Below are 18,118 nucleotides of genomic sequence, written 5' to 3'. Positions count from 1 at the left end.
TGTGGTTGCTCTCTTCTCCTTCCCAAGTGCAACTGAGGCATCATCACTTGGGTCCTTCACCTTGTTGACCTTTTTGAGTTGTGTGGACTGTATCGTGGGTATTCTGTACTTGATTGTTCTTTTGTGTGTGGATAATATCCACTTATTAGTGAAAACATGCTGTGCATGTCTTTTAGGTCTGAGTTACTTCACTCAGATCGATATTTTCTAGTTCCATCCATTTGCCTGTAAAACTTAGGATGTCCTCGTTCTTAATAGCTGAGTAATATTCCATTGTGTAAATAAACCACATTTTCTGTATCCCTTCTTCTGTCATGGGACATCTGGGTTGTGTCCAGCTTCTGGCTATCACACATAAGGCTGCTATGAACATAGTGGAACACGTGCCCCTGTGGCATGGTGGAACATTTTTTGGGTATATTCCCAAGAGTGGTATTACTGGGTCTTTAGGTAGATCTATTTCCAATTTTCTGAGGAACTTCCAAAATAATTTCCAGAGCGGTTATACCAGTTTTCAATCCCACCAGCAATGGAGGAGCATTCCTCTTTCTCCATATCCTTGCCAACTTGTGTTGTCACATGAGGTTTTGATCTAATGTGTAAGGTGTAAGGTGGCATCTCAGGGTCGTTTTGATTTGCATTTCTCTTATCACTAAGGACTTTGAACATTACTTTAGGTGCTTCTCAGCCATTTGAGATTCTTCTACTGTGAATTCATGGTTTAGTCCTATACCCCATTTTTTGATTGGGTTGTTTGGTTTTTTGGTGGTAAGCTTCTTGAGTTCTTTATATATTTTGGATATTAGCCCTCTATAGGATGTGTGGTTAGTGAAGATTGTTTTCCCAATCTGTAGGATGCCGATTTGTCTTATTGACTATGTCCTTTGCCTTACAGAAGCTTTCCAGTTTTATGAGGTCCTGTTTATCAATACTTGATCTTAGAGCATGAGTCATGGGAGTTCTGTTTAGGAAATTTCCCCCTGTGTCAATGAGTTCAAGGCTCTTTCCCACTTTCTCCTCCATTAGATTGAGTGTATCTGGTTTTATGTTGAGGTCCTTGATCCACTTAGACTGGAGCTTTGTGCATAGTGACAAATGTGGGTCTATTTTCATTTTTCTACATACAGATAGCCAGTTAGACCAGCACCATTTATTTAAGATGCTTTCTTTTTTTCCATTGTATATTTTTGGCTTCTTTGTTAAAGACCAAGTGTGTGTAAGTTTGTGATTTTATTTCTGGGTCTTCAATTCTATTCCATTGATCAACCTGTCTGTCTCTATACCAATACCATGCAATTTTTATCACTATTGCTCTGTAGTAGAGCTTGAGGTCAGGGACGGTTATTCCCCCAGCCGTTCTTTTATTGTTAAGAGTTTTTTCACTACTCTGGCTTTTTTGCCTTTTTAGATGAATTTGAGAATTGCTTTCCCCATGTCTTTAAAGAATGTTCAGATTTTTAAATCAAAATTATATTGAGTTTCTGTCTTGCTCCAGTCAGAATGCTACTTGTAATGGCTATTCTTATTGTCAAATTGACTACACCTGGAATGAATAAAATCCAAATGAAGAGAGATCGTTTCTTAACAAAATCATTTGAAGTGGGAAGAGCCATTTCTAATCCAGATCTTTGAGGTGGGAAAAAACATCCCTCCCTCCCTCCCTCCCTCCCTCCCTCTGACCCTCCGTCCATCCCTCCCTTCCTTCCTTCCTTCCTTCATTCATTCCTTCCTTCCTTCCTTCCCCTCCCCCCTCTCTTTCTCTCTCTCTCACTTATTTTTGTTTTTTTAGAGACAAAATTTCTCTCTGTAGCCCTGGCTGTCCTGAAATCCACTCTTTAGACTAAAGGAAGTCTAAGTGAGATCACTTTAGACTCACAGTGATCCACCTGCCTCTGCTTCCCAAGTGCTGGCATTAAGTGCACATGCCAACACCACCTAGCTGATAAGATACATTTTTAATCTAGATCTTTTGAGGTAGGAAGACCCACCTTTAATCTTGGCTACACCCTCTGCTGGAAGGCTATATGAAGGACAGGGGAGAAGGAAGTTTGCTCTTTCTTTGCCTGCATAAACTAGTCAAGCTACCTGAGTCACTTGGAAGGGATATTCTTCAACCTGTTGAGGAGCCTGCAGTGTGTTCCAGGTTCTCAGCTTTTGTGAGCTGCCACTCATGCTGGGGTGCACTATTGTAAGGTGGCTGTCTTTGACTCATTTCTGCTCTTCTAAGTGACATTTCACTCTTACTCTTGTAAGTAACCCCAATAAAACTTATTTGTTAACCTAGTTGGTCTTTGGTGGTATCTATACTTTGGACTGCAGTGGACTCCCTATTTGGAGTGAGTAGACCTCTGTTGTGTCTCCCCTGGAAAAGTCTTGTCACACAACACATAACTGTGACAATTCTAAGTAACTAAATTGCCTCTCAGCAGATGAATGAGAAGGCAAACTGGTGCGTTCATAAAAGGAACTAATGTTCAGTGCTGAAAAGAAATGTACTCTCAAGTCACAATAGGACTTGGAAGAATCTTAATAACTATTAAATGAATGAAAATTGCCTGAAAGGATGACATTTTACGTGAATCCAAATGTCTAGTATCATAGAAAAGGCAAGAATATAAAGGAAAAGTCAGTGATATGAAGGGTTTGGAGAGTTGGTATGGATGAGTGGGTAGCACATGTGGCATCTTAAGTGTAATGAAAGCACTCCATGTGATAGCCAGATGGTGGAGAGGGGACATTACCTAGTTTAGCAGAGATATATAACACAAAGTCCATTTTTAAATAGGAAGTTTGGGTGGTTATAAGGCATCAGTAATGTTTCCACAGTTGTAATAAATGTAATAAATCCTCAGTGCAGGATGCCATGGGAAGGGAAGACATGAGTGTGTCAAACAGGATGTAGCCTCTGCTCATTTTTATCTTGTAAACAATAGTGCTCTAGCACATGAAATCAATTAATTAAATAAACACTGGAAATACCATAAATGAGAACATTATAAATTAGGAAGAACAACAGAAAAGTGAACAGTTAAAAGCAATTAATCTCACAATTGTCCAAAAATTACTGATACATTTGCCTTTAGTTTCATATTCAGACTTAAAGTATGCATACATTTACATAAACAATATAGCTAAGCACAAATTTAGCTGAGATATGCTGTATGAATATATGCCACAAAACATTCCTGACAATATCTTGATAGTATTATCATTGGAATATATTTTTAAGAAATACCATTTTGAGGGGGTTGGAGAGAAGACTGAAAGGCCAAGGGCCTTTGCTGTTCTTTAAAAGGACTCATGTTCAGTTCCCAACCCCCATGTTGTGTGACTTATGAGTCCATTTCCAAGGGGGATAGGATACACTATTCAGACTTCCATGGCACTTGTACAAACATCACACACACACACACACACACACACATACACACAGAGGCAAAAGAGTAGAAAAGACCATTTTGAACATGTACGTAGCGTTCTCTGAAGTTGGTCATTTAGAAGCTTGGGTTTTCACATGTGATGAGTCCTCTGCAGCACGTTCTTAAGCTATTGTAGCTAACATTCTCAAAATCACAGTTTCAGTGAGACCAGAAGCCAATGAGCTGACGTGTGTGGTGGACATCTGCATCTCCACCTGTGTTCTCACTCAGGATATTGGTGCTGTGTGTTTTTATTTCCTGGACTCACCAATAAGATGATATTGAATTTATTGGTTTCATCACTCATATATTTCCTAACACCATGGATGTTGTACTTTTGCGTAAGATTTATGTCCCCAATTAGATTATAAACTCTTTTATGGCAAAGCTTATATTATATGACTCTTTGCATTTCCATTTCTTTGCACAGCGCCTTGCAATAAATATGGGTTTAAGAGGGTCTGTTGACACTGATTCTGAGTCAGATTCTCGAATTTATTGGATAGATGCCGCTCTGAAGCTTACATTATCTCAACTGTGTATTTGCTAAATGGGTAGTGTCAGGCAACTTTGTATGCTCCCTAAGCACATTAGAAGTAAATATTTACATCCCAGACAACTGGTTTGCTTTGGGAGGTTATAGCAACTGCACAAAGCACAGAGTTTCATTAGACAGTTTTCGAGCTTTGCTGTAACCACACAGTTTCTTGAAACTAAAAATCAGGCATTTCTCTGGAAACCATCTTTCAATAATGAAGTAATTTAGTTGTGTGTGACATTCAGAGAAGTCGTGCTACGAGTCTATTGCATACTTTTGCGGGTCATTGCTGTGTCTTCGAGATTTTGCTACTCAAATTTTAAAACGAGATGCAATGACACAGCTATAATGAATGGAATGACACAAATGAATTGTGACTTGTCACATTTCAGTAAAATATTTATGCCCATTGGAAATTTCAATTACAATGTCACTGAGTTCTTCAGAAAATAAATATGAAAGAAAGAAAAGAAAAACTGAACATGCTGGTTAGAATATTTTATGATGCATAAAGAAAACCAAAGCACATAGGAAGGTATTGTGGATCCAGTGGGAGCATACCTTTCCCCTGGGGGATTTCATGTCCCTTCAGGTAGACCTGGCTACAGCAGATGACAGTCTGTTTTTAGAGTCTATCTCAGTGAGGGACAAAATTTAGAAATGATGCCCCAGTTTTAGTGTGACCAACAGTTTATTTTTTAAAAAAGGTGAAAGAAGTAAAGAAGGGATGCTGAGCTGTCCTGCATAGTTGAGATTTGACAATAGCCATTCTTCTCATGAGAGTTATATAAGTGGTCCAGATGCCAGAAGGGTTTTGAGATTTGGACTCAGTCCACTTCCCTGCTGGCTGAGAAAGCAGTTATTTACTTTCATGTTCTCTTTCTGTTCTGTGCTGGAAGCCTATGATATTGGAGCTGTTAAGCCTCTCAGTTTAGTTACTGCATCCATTTGAGCCTGGGGAAGTAACCAGGAAGTTAATTCTGTACAGAGTTAAAGACAGGGGCAGTATCCTTAGCAGATGGCACTTTGACTTTTGGAAAAGTCAATTTCTTCCTCTCCGTTCCCGCAGGCCTTGAGAAGAGCCGACTGAGTTGCTCACAGAGTGGAAAGACGCAACTGAGTGTGGCAAAAGAGGAGGAATTTCCGAGCCGAGTCACATCAAAGAATGTTTGAGGATGATTTAGCACTTGGAACACTTCAAAAAGTGTGACGTGAGCTGTTCTTTTCACCCCAGCCTCAAACGTACATCCAATATTCTTGGATAAGCTTTCATATGCAAAGCAAAAAAAAGGAAAAGTGGCTTTCCCATTAAATGCATTGTTATTCTTTGCCTTTCATACATCTGGGGCCTGAAAGTACAGAAGGGAGAGAAATGGAATGTCAAAGATTTGCCTGTCTTTTATTTTAAATTTTTTTTTCATGGATCCAAAGTTCTTGTTAACCCTCTGACACTCAAACGTAGGTTGTGACTGTTAAAGACTATGGTTACAAATGCTTGTCTTGTTCTTTCACTGAACAAATTTGCTGATTATTTGACCGTGGTTTGCAATTCTTTAAAAGAATGAATGAGCATGGTAAACACTTGAATGAAGGTATCTGAATAAAGTGCCCCTCAGGATGGCTAAGACTATAAGCTTGCAATGGTTTGCTGAACAGACGCATAGGAAGGAGTCCCTGCTTGTCCTTCGAAGTTCACTGGCGTGCCTCTATCACACTGAAGACATTTGACAGCTGAAATGTGACATGCAATTATTTCCTTTCTTCCTTTCCTTAAAAAAAATTGTGGTTGAAATCTATCATTCTATGTCTTGACCTTGTAGAGAATACATTAAATGCATAAACCTTGAACAGAAGGTGGCGCTCCAAATAAACCAAGCAAGATTGTGAGACTCTGTTTAAGTTTTGTGCCTAATTTATTCATACTAAGGCGATACTAAGGATGCTAAATGTGTCCTTTCCAGTGCTCAGGTATTGAAAACTTAATCCTAAGGGAACATTTCTGAAATGAGGAGCCTTTCAGAGGTAACCAGGTCACAAACTCTTCTCTAGTAAATGGATCAATAGTGTTATTACGAGAGTTCGCCATCACTGCAGGTCTGGAAGTAAGAACAAGCTGGGCTCTTCCTTATTTCTCCCAGATGAGACCTTTCCTTCCCTTCTACCTTTTGCAATGAGATGAACGGTAAAAAGCCCTTACTAGCTTGAGGCTCCTTAACCTTGGACTTCCTAGGCTTTAAAGCTGTAAGAAATCCATCCTTGGTCTTTATAACTAATCTACTCTCATGTGCCCTGTGATAGTTTCAGAAAATAGACTAAGGCAAATAGATAGAGAAGTGTGTGAACATGAGTACAAATACATGCATCTCAAATTGCAGCCAACTGAATACAGTAGCAGCTATCACACTGTGTTCTACTTCCTTTATAAGAATATTAATTGAGGAGAAGGGAAATTCAGAATCATTTACATTAGGTTTAGAGATTTATGTTTTACCCCGAGTCATTGAAAAACTCATTTATAATGTATTTTCAGTGAACAGCAGGCCACTTGATGTTTTTGATGATCTCACCCATGTGTTTGACTCTAAAGGTGAACAGGTGAAGCAAGTCATTAGACCTCATGTATCTTGTTCTCCTTGAAGTGCCAAAGTTGGAGTTGATCTGTACCATGAATTAGCCCACTGAGATCCTCTGCTGTGATGATTAAGGGGAAGGGGTTTGAAAGTGTTAACATGTACTATAAAACTTGGTCATATTTATATCTAGAAGTCTACTTATTTTTAGTACTGTAAGCAATTCCAGATTTTTCACACCTAGAAATATCTAGCTAGACAATGTTTTATTTGATCAAGAGCTTGCCCAGATCACAGTTAGGTTCCATATGTTGAAAATGATTCCTTTCAGAAAAAAAAAACCCTACCGAAATACATGATTACTGAAACATGAAATGAGTAAGGACAACAATGGACAGGCCAAATAGGATCAGACGAAAGATCCAGAGGCCTCAATCCTACATAAAGAACTATAGGAAACTAAGGAATACTGAGATTGGGAGAAATAGTCTTTTTCAGGGATGAGCACACCAACTAGTTAAGAGCATACTAACTAGTTATCCAATACTAAATGATTGGCACTGAGAGCATATATAGGAGTAACAGGATAAAGGCTGAATAGTTCGTATTTAGGACTATATATGCATATACACATTTACCTGTATCAACAATTAATGAAAAAGCACCATGACTTTGATCAAGAAGAGGTGTATCAGAGGGTTTGGAGGGAGGAAAGAGGAGGAGAAAATGATGAAATTATATTATAATTTTGAAAATAAGAGGAATAATAATAAAAAAGAAAAAGAAAAAAATAATGTTTATTAAAGATCTCTGACAATGAAAAATCCCTTCAGTTTTCCTTAGGAATTTGTCTTAAATTATGATATATATCATAATTAATTATTAAAAGAACACCAAAACTTGAACTTGAGCACCAAGACCAAAGGTCTCAGCAGTGATCTGAACAGCCTACTAGGAAGGAACACATTGACTTCTGTTAATAAACACTAAAGTAATTGGTCTTTTTGTCGTTTGTATTAAATAGAATATTGGTGGCTGTTTTCTGAGGCAAAGGACTAGGAGTCTTATATCTGGACGAAAGATGAGATTTACCTCTCTAAATTTATTCCTTTTCATATTTAGAAAGTGAGGTTAGTAATTATAATAACCAACAGAAGATTCTGGGAAGTTGGTGACATGCTACATATAATTGACATAAAAACTAAAAAGACTTTGTTTTGGCTAAGAGTTTCAGAAGAATAAATCCATGATGATGTGGCTCCAGGTCATGGGCCAGAACAGTCTCCATCTTCTAGAGTTCTATTCTCCATAATCTATTTAAATTATGAATCCATCAGCGAATAAGTGATTCATTAGATGTAATTCCTTTTCAAAACACACTCACAGAAATGCTCATTATTTCCTGAGGGTTTATTAGTCCAGTCCAGTTGACAGCAAAGTTAAGCATCATGTAAAGGAAGCATTACCCAGAACATACCTCCAAAGCAGCCAACAATTGCACTGAGGTGCCTTGATGTGAATATTTTGAAACTTTAGAGTCTACTCGAGCCTATTGACTTCTAGGAGAAGACTTACACAGTAAAGTGCCAGTAGCTTTGCCCAGTTACAGCACAGTGCTTGATCTCCACCTCAGCCTGATGGTTGGCACACATTTCTGGAGCATCCTACATTAACTATTAACTACTTCAGATAAGAATAACCTATTCCCTTTCTCACAGAAATGGTATAGAACATGTTTGAGTGGAAAAGTGACCACAGAAGAGGAAATCAGCCCGAGGTTCCTAAGGTCGGAACAGGTCACTGCAACTGAGAATCTAGGTTGCTAGATACATTGTTTGGAGAGGGATGTGGATGGGTCCAGACCAAGTGGAGTTCCAGGTTGCTTGCTACTGCTATGCTTGCCTGGCTTAGTTTTCCTATCACTATCATTTTGACCGTATCTTCCTAGTCTCTCTTGACATTCTGAGGAACCATCTCTTAGCTGTATTGTGTTCCTTAAATATGACATGTCTTAAAACATTTTTTTTAGTATTCTTCCTTCATACTTATGCTTTTTAAAACATTAGTTAATTTCATTATGTTTTTAAAAACCTTAGTTAATTTCACTCCTTTAGGGCTTTTTATTGGAGCTTCCTTTGTTTCTTTTGGTAGTTTCATATACTACTTAACTGTTGACATTAAAAAAAATCACAGCTCTCATTTTAAAGCGACTAAAAGGTAGTTTATTCTGAAGCCACTTTGAGCAACCATGGCCTGAGAATACTGATTTAGGTTACCCCAAATTCATGCTTCAGTGTGGGAGCAGTTTCACATGCCTTTTATAGTTTTACAAAACAGAGAAAGTCATAAATTGAGGCAACTTTAACATACATTGGTGAGTACTACTTGATGGGGGAGGTTATTTTTTATAAACCCAAGATGCTGTCCGATGATATACGACATAGCCCTTGGAACGGTGGAAGCTAATGTTCTACTTTGTTCTAAGTTAATAGCTTTTAAGAGGCTTTTATTTGTCATGGTGTGTTAGTTCAGATACAGAATAAGGCAAGATGTGGCTCTTCCAGAAGGCTAAAACTAGCCCAAGATAAAATAATTAGCTTCTGATTTTGCAAAATTGCAAACAGACTCCTTTCCAGGAATTTTTTCTTTGTTTGTTTACCACCAGACCCAGCTTCTTTCAGGAAATTTCATTTACACTTCTTCCCACTTCACTTTTTACATCAAATTTGTGATCTTTTGTTGATCCCTGTATATTGGAGGAAATGGCCACTAGTTTTATCTTGCACAAGTCTGTGTGTGTGTGTGTGTGTGTGTGTGTGTGTGTTATTGATGATGAAAGGCCTTCAGTATTTATTCCAGCCAGCTCATAGCACTGTTACTGCATTGAGTCAATGTCTGTGCTCAGAGATCAAAAGATGTCTCTTTATATGATCAGAAGTGCAATGGGACGCTGGCCAGGGGAATTCTCACTGGGTTTTGTGATTGCCTCTAACAAGCCAAGGTTAGATTGTATTTCCCAACTAGGCAATATTATTGTTTGTACATATGATTTTGTGTTATTCTCTGAGGCTAATTTTTTTGTATATATTCTGTAACTACTTGAGGCAAAAAGGGTCAGAGCCTGTAGTCTGGAGATATGTGTCATTTGGCACTTACCTCTGGCCTAACAGAGCCTTAGGCAGAGCCAGCCTTGATTAGGTTAACACTGGGCTTGAGCCGCTGCTCTCTTAGAGCTTGCTGACCTGTTTTCCCTCCTGCCTTCAGCATGACTTGAGAGCTCTACCAATTGTGTTGCTGCTCAGCCCAGGGGGGAGGCCAGAACCACCTTCTACTTATTATGGGTTATTTGAATTTTCTTCTGGTTGGGGAAAGCATAAGGTTAGTTTTTCTGGTGTGAACTGGCACAGGCTAGGGTCCTGAGCCTGATAAGCCATTTATTAAAATCATATTTAACATTTTCATATTAAAATACAATGGCTATCAATCTTCACAGCAACCTCCAGGGAGACACTCACTGATTTTTCCATTTCTCAGTGCATTAGCTCCACTCTACTAAAGTTCAGGCTTCAAGAGGTTGGTAATGTGAGCTTGTACCATTGTGATACCTCAGAAACTAGGACAGCACCCATAGCTTGCCTGTTTTAGTAGCTGCAGCTACAAGAGATGAATAATGAATGATGTCTTTAGGTTAAAACATTATAATGAGTAGCTGAGCCTAGATGGATGCTGGAGTCTGCGCATTTCAGTCATATGAAGCTATAGTCTATCCAAATCGAAACAAGCAGAAAAGGATTTTAACTTCATTTATATTTAAACCAACCGTTCCTTGTTTGTTTCACAGGTAAACATTTAGAAACCCATTTCACAGTGAAATGACACAGATGATACACAGGTCCCTCCTTAGTCATGTGACTCCTGCCTTCATGGTTTCTCTCTTTTTTTTTTTTTTCCGGAGCTGAAGACCGAACCCAGGGCTTTGAGCTTGCTAGGCAAGCGCTCTACCACTGAGCTAAATCCCCAACCCTCATGGTTTCTCTTGATAAGTCTTTATTGCTCTGGAATTTTCTAGTTTCACATTAGCTTCTATGAAGGGTGAGAAAAATTTTTTTTCTATTCAAGAATCAGGATTATATATATGCATTTGGATCCAAAAACACTATTGAGATTAATTAAACATTTGGAGATGTAGTCATCCTGAGTAAATTACTGTGAGCTTGCTACTAATTTGCATTTGATATATGGTGGAGTGTCCAGGCTGTTTCACAGGAAGATGAGACTAGTGCTTGGTTACAGTATAACAATTTCTCCCGGAAGACACAAGGCTTCCTTGCCCTTCCAATGGTAGCCTGTGCTAATGCTGCTGCTCTCCCTAATTACTCTGCCGATTCCACTTAACCTGAGTGAAGGAACCAGAACAGAATCTCTCATCCAGACTTCATACTGAACTCTCAACTACATGAAAACCCCAAACTAGAAATCATAATCAAAACCCCAAATACTTTGAGGATAACTCTGAGGACTTCTATGAAATCATAACATAAATATCCTTTTGAAACATAAATGGAACATTTAAAAACAGTAAATGGTTAAAGTTCATGTATACCAAATAATTATTGACTCTGACACATAACTAATATACAATATTCTTGAGAAAAAAATGTGAACCATTTGGACTACATGAGTCTTTGCATTTATGAAGAATAAATCACATTGGTTATTATATGTACAGAGAATTAACTGCTTCTAAAACATGAATAACTTAGCAAATTTTATTACTACCAATTTACACTTTTAAATGGACTTGTTAATTTGTCAAGTTTAACTCAGTACAATTTCTATTCTAATAACTTAGAGACTAGAGGTTTGAACATTATACATTATGATACTGCAAAATTAAATGTATCGGTACGTGCTAATAAAATGTAAATTTTTTGTAAAGGCCATTAGAATTTATAGAAGTGATAAATTTGCTATTAGTATTTGTTAAAATATTTAACATTAACTTGGCCTTGCAGTGCTTTATATCACATGGTTTGGCTCATTTCTTCTCCCAGAAGTCAATAGCTCTAAGTAATAAGGTAAAAAGTTTTAGTTTAACTTATCTTTGAGTTTGATTTTCTTTTGGACACCTCTAGGTTAGCCTATACTTTCCTTGTCAAAATACAGTCATCAGGTAGATCAACAGGAATACTCTAATTAGATGCCACTGCCTGGTATGTAAATGTTTTAGTGCTTGGCAGGGAGACAAGTGTTTGCATTATTTCCAGCTCAAAGTTGAATTCTTCCTTGGTGACAAACACCAGAGAAGGTACAGCAGTCCTTCTCAGTGAGGTGTGTTACAAGTTTATTGGCCCAGGACAGAATCGCTCTTCATTTCATTCCCTATCATCATCACTTTGCTGTAATAATTGATATTGAGCATCCTAAACTGTGTGTCAGGAGCCTGAGATAAGCTTATTTGAACATCTGGTACATGCAGATAGCATTTGTTGATGTCAGTTTTATTATTAATAACACATCAAATGCTAGCCAGTGTGTTACTTATGCCAATACAAGAGCACTGATGCAAGACTTGTTTTACCAATAGAGTCCATAACCTCCTATTTAAATGTATTTTAAATTTATGTAAATTGGCTTTGTGATAGCTAATCTAAATATAAGGCACAAGGTTTTCTGATATTGCGTGGATATTCCTCAGCATAAAGTAAGCATTATTTAAGGGTGAGACCTCTAGTTAGATTTATGAATGCATTCTAATGCAGAAAATAAATCTAAATGGAGATAAATTTAAGCTCTGTTTGGATAATGAGTTTCTCTTTAGTTAAATTATAAATGAAAAGCAATGAGAAGACATTTATTCTTGGTGGAGGCTCACTTCAGGGAAGAGGTATTTGTGTTCCCTACATTCTTTACTAAGAGGACCCTCTTGAAAATGGCTAAGGGAATTTGGTGAGCTAATATAAGAGACAGGAAGTCTAAATTACTAGCATACTTTTATTCTTGAAAAATATTTGATGAAAAACTTCCCAGGCTTCTACAAGTTGAAGGAGACAGGGAGCTGTTGTAATCTTGTCCCCAAATCAGTAGTTGAGCCCCTTTGCTCCATTACTATAATCTTCTGGAAAAAATGTCATTGTTGTTTTATTGATTTTGTACTAAAAATTTTAAATGTATTTTTTTTACAGTGAAAATGATTGTACCTTTTAAACCTTTTCTATATTTCAATCTTAATTTTAAAAGCAAAGTTTCAGTGATTCATCACTGTTCCTAATTATCAAAGCAGTGTTTTCAGGATAGTTTTTCCTGGGGGGGAAAATCACGTTTTACACATGGATATTCTTATTCCAGGGAATAACACCTGCTTTTACAAGTTGTGAACTTTCTTTCTGCATGGTTGACATCACACTATAAGTAGGTGTTTATAACACCATGGTGTATTCTTTACAGACGACCCCAAGATATCTCTCATGGTATCATTACAACATCAAAACTATCTATTTATATTTATTTCTATATATATTCTAGGGTATGGGTAGCTTTTTCTTTATAATTCTCAAGTTTGCTTCATAATTTTGGTATTCTTATAGTTTTTTGTCTTAATGTAATCATTGCAATGGTATTATTTTGTGTGATTTTATAAAAATTATTTTCAAGCAAGAAAATTTTAAATAAACACTTAGCCATGAGCTATCATCTTTCTTGAAGCTCCACTTTTGAAAACTTTTAATTTTAATTAAGCATATGTTCAACACATCTTCATACTTTGTTTAGCAGTTCATGTTAAGTTGAAGTTGTCAGTGAGATTCCACAGGCAATCCTCTTCTATCTGGGGCTGTATCTGAGGTCACTTAATATCATTTTCCTCGCTGTTCCCAAGAAAAGTCATTTTGCAGACTGTGCTATAAGATATATCTGCTAGCTATGATATATATTATTGAGGAAAGACCTGGAAACTTGGCTATTATGAAAATGTTTGAGTGATCCATTTGAAATACAACGTGTGTCTAATTATTGCCCGGCAAATTGGCAGCTGTTTAGAAGAGCTACTGTAAACTTTAAGCCAATGAGGAAGTAAAAAATATTGTTATATCTTTTTAATAGGAGAAACCGATCTACATGGCAAAGCCACTAACTTCTGTGCTGCAATTCCTGGCATTATGACATCTGGGGTTGCTGTGGAATCTGGGCCCCGCTTAGACCAAAGGCAAGGCCCTACCTATGGGGTTGACCTAATGATTGCCATTGGCTGCAGGACAAGCCCAGTGCAGCCTTTGCTCACAGCAGCTGGTAGCACTTACTGTTTTAAGTTCAGCGGCACAGTCTAAATTGGCCTGCTTCGTACTGCCTGTGTCACCATAGGAACTGTCCTTATAGACCCACTGAAGATCTGGGGCACTTATTTTCCCTAGTGACTAAGATCCTTTTTGCTGTTTTCCTAGATAGAATTTGAAGTGGGGAAATACAAGTTCAACAAATCTGCTTTAATTTCTTTTCCTGCTGCTGTGATAAAATACTCAGAAAGAAAAAAAAAGAACTTAAGAGAGAAAGGGCTTATATACTTAGAATTTCAGGTTACAGACCACCGCTGCAAAAAAATCTCAGAAAGAAGAAGCTTGAAGCAGTTATGTTTCCAGACAGAACAAGAGAGGAGTGGATAAATACACACATACTCAGCTTGCTCTCCACAGTCTGGATGCATTGACCGGTGAGTGAAGGATCTTGCCGACAATTAAGATGGATAGTCTCATCTCAACTAACATAATCAAGACGATCCCTCACCACAGACATTCTCAGAGGCTAATCTAGACAAACCCTCCCAGATGTGCAAAGAGGCTTGCCTTTTACATGTCAAGTTGACAGTTAATACTAACTGATGCCAGCAAGGCTTGGTTGGTTCTTTTTCTCTATCAGTTAAAGAATTAAAAGGCAGGGAGAAAAGTGCAGGGCAAAAGAAAGCCAGTGGTTATCTGCAAGCATTAACAAATACACGAAGAGGAACAGTTGGGGGCAAGTGCCATTATCTTTAAAGGTGTTTGCGATTAGCTTGATTTTAGGGTGTCATAACTGGTTATTTCTCTAGCCTTCCTGCTGTTTACCAGTTGTCTTAAATAGGGTTTCCATTGCTGGAAGGAGATACCATGACCAAGGCAACTCTTACAAAGGAAAATATTCAATTGGGGCTGGCTTACTGTTTCAGAAGTTTAGTTCATTATCATCATGGTGGGAAGCATGGTAGCGTGCAGACAGTCATGGTGCTGGAAGAGCCTAGAGTTCTTCATCTTGATCTAAAAGCAGCAAAAGGAGACTGTGTGCCACACTGGGTGGAGTTTGAGCACAGGAGACCTCAAAGCCCATCCCCCACAGTGACACAGTTCCTCCAACAAAGCCACACCTACTCCAATAAGGCCATACCTATTCCAACAAGGTCACACTTCCTAATAGTGCCACTCCTTACCGGTCAAGCATCCAAACATGAGTATATGGAGGCCATACCTATTCAAACCACCACATTAGTTTACATGTATCCGTGTACCCTGTCTATGGGTTTGTGGGATTGAGTCCACAAGCAAAGAAACAATTGTAGTCAGACTCTGCTGCTTTGAGTCTTGAGCATGGAAGCAGCTATAATAGGGCCCCTTGCCTTACTGCCTGAGTAATTGATGATTAGCTGGATAACTGTTAGTGCCCAAGCTACTTCATCATTGTGGTATCACAGGTACAGAGAGATTCACCACATAATGAGGGAAAACTCTGCTGGAGAAAAAAAAATCCACAAAAAAATATTATAGCAAAAAGCCATTGAAAACTCAGCTGAGGTTATCATATTCACATTTCCCCACATCTAATCATCTAGGCCACATCTAATACATAGCACTGTGGATTACCCATCATGTCCAAAGTCTAGAACACACAATATTCCATAAACACCAGACTGATTCTGATTTTTCGAAGTTATTCCAGGATTTCCAAAAGAGGTAGATATTAGAAAATGCATATTTTTAGTTTTGAATATATATGTCCTTCAGATAGATTATTAAAAAATTAAGTTCACGCTTAGGTAGATTGCCATGTTAGAGATTGTTTTCTGGGAAAGTTGTGTTTCAGAGGAACATATACTGTGTTGAGCTGTTCCATTCATAGTGCACAGACTGCTCCATAAACGACTTGTTACCACTTTGTTATAATGTGGATGGGAAAAGAGATCATGTAAAAAGAAACATTTTATACAAATTTGACATCAGAACACTTCATTGGGTAAGTATAGTCATAACTGTGAAGGTGACAGGGACTATCATTTGATTTAACCACCTAAGATTGAATAGAAGAAGAAAATGAAGCAACAACATGAAACTGACATCTCACTGGAGGATGACTTGAGGATCAGTGGCCCTGAGCAGATTGACAGCCACGAGATAGAAAAGCACATATACTACTGCACAGTCTCTGTGCCTAATACTTGATATAATATTTCTGGGATCTGAATAGAAGATTTGGAAATGACACCATCTATCCTCTACTCTGCGTCTATCCTTTAATAATGATGTATAACGTCAAGGAGGAAGCTTCTCATCACAGAGATTAAAATCCTTTTATATGAAATCAAGAGAAGGATCGCTTGACTAGCTCATTGGGAAGTTTGTACATGGCACTGATGTTGATGGAGTTTTGTCAGGAAGGTGTTTTCTCTCTTTCTGACTGTCTTTCTTTCTTTCTTTCTTTCTTTCTTTCTTTCTTTCTTTCTTTCTTTCTTTCTCTCGCTCTCTCTTTCTTTCTTTCTTTCTTTCTTTCTTTCTTTCTTTCTTTCTTTCTTTCTTTCTTTCTTTCTTTCTTTCTCCTTTTCCACTTTGTATGGATGCCTACATGTGAATGTTTATATGGACTGAGGTAAGTGTAGGCTCAGAGTGTTCTATTAGCATAACAGACTGCATGACAGGCTACCTGGAAGATTATGACTTGGATTTATTTAAAATAAAAAAGCATGAGTCCAAGACAAAGCGCCTCCATTCTTGGTTGAATAGAGGAAATATATATTCATATTCTGCAGATAAACTGGCAGTGGGGACTTAGCTTCTGGAGCACAGCCTGTACTTGAATAATTGGTTGCTGATTAGATTCCCTCAGCCCACAGGCCTGGTAATGCTGAGTCTTCAGTGCCACTTGTAGGGAGAGTTTTGTCCTTCATGCTTAGAAGTAGGCTCTCGATAAGACCGCAAGGGCAATTGCATGGATATGTGGAATGCTCACATTATATGCATCTACCAGAAATGAGGGCAAGAAAATGTGACCACATCGGCCTTTCCAGATAGGCAAGGTTGTTGCATCCCGAGCAGTTTTCTTGTTTAGTTCATGTTCTATTAAACACCATATGCTCATCTCACTTGAACCCTGGGGATAATTTATCAAGAGCTAAAAACTCCATACTTCATGACAACTTAAATAGACGTCATCTCTTAGAGAGTATCTAAATGTGCTAGCTTCATGCAAACAGCCCATAAGGGACTCAAATTTCTGACCTATGATAAACTATTTATGCACAGCACCATTGTTCAAAGGAAATGCAAACACTCCATTCCAGTTTTGTAACCTTGTGGGAATACCATTTTCCGTGAACTGATAAATAATATAACAGTCTAATCAGATTTAGTTCTATTTATTTTTCCAATATAATCATAATCTCTGCTTCAGAAGAGTCATGGACTGGGTCTCCTAGGAACTAATCATCTTAGAGATGGAGATTAGTGTTTGGGAAATACATTAGGGACTGTTTTTGGACTTTAAATGATGAGAGGGTGAAGCACGGCTGGGGAGAGGCAGGGTTTAGTATGTTATATACTTGCAATAGAAGCCTGAGCTTTCTACTGGGACACACTTCAGTGGTAACCTCTGGAGTATCACATTGCTGTTTGTGAATGTGACTGCTGTAGGTTGTGTCTTGCTAACATTATCAGCATCCTGGGATATTCCCTTTTTACTCTTACTGTTGGCCGTATATTTCAGATGATAGGCTAAACCAAATCTCTCCACAACCTATATGTTGAAGTCCTAGCATTCAGTTTTTTACAATCTAGTCATCAGCACAAGTCAGGTCCTAATTCAGTGTCTGAAGTCTTCACAGGAATAAGGAATTGACACATACATAGTAACTCAAGTCATGGTTCTCTTCAGTGTATTATTCGGTGAAGACACAGGAACAAGTCAGCTCTTGCTGGCTGAGGATAGGCATTTAGAAGGGACTAGCTGTAGTGACACTTTGATGTCCTATTTCCAGTCTCCAGATGAGAAAACATTTGCATAAAATATTTTTTTTAGATTGTGGTGTTTTGTTATAGCAACTGTAGCAACAGTAACTAGAAGGTTTAAGCCAACAAGAAAACCATCTTAGAGTTCCTACTTCATTTCTCATTAAAATAGTGTGTTTCAAAATTCTGTGACAAATTTTGGATGGTATTATTTCCTTTAAATATGCTATTTTCAAAGCTGTACACATACACACAGTCTACAGAACAATTTCCTTTCATTCTGAAGGATTTGACATGTATTGTTATTATTAACCAATCATACCTTTTTTCTGTGGAAATTAGAAAATTAAA

General features: G+C 37.9%; 1 protein-coding gene across 5 annotated transcripts in view; it reads left to right on the top strand.

Annotated features, from left to right (window-relative positions):
- LOC103690241 (uncharacterized) overlaps positions 1 to 5,851 on the top strand; it is a 105,212-nt gene extending 99,361 nt beyond the window's left edge. For all 5 annotated transcript variants that reach the window (XR_005501020.1, XR_010064319.1, XR_005501019.2 and 2 more), the window contains one exon: positions 5,027 to 5,851. The gene's annotated coding sequence lies outside the window, so the exon portion shown is untranslated. The remainder of the gene's footprint in view (positions 1 to 5,026) is intronic.
- The last annotated feature ends 12,267 nt before the right edge of the window (positions 5,852 to 18,118 follow it).

Source organism: Rattus norvegicus, chromosome 2 (genome assembly GCF_036323735.1).
Source record: "Rattus norvegicus strain BN/NHsdMcwi chromosome 2, GRCr8, whole genome shotgun sequence".
Taxonomy (NCBI): domain Eukaryota; kingdom Metazoa; phylum Chordata; class Mammalia; order Rodentia; family Muridae; genus Rattus; species Rattus norvegicus.
This window is presented reverse-complemented; position numbering and strand designations above follow the sequence as displayed.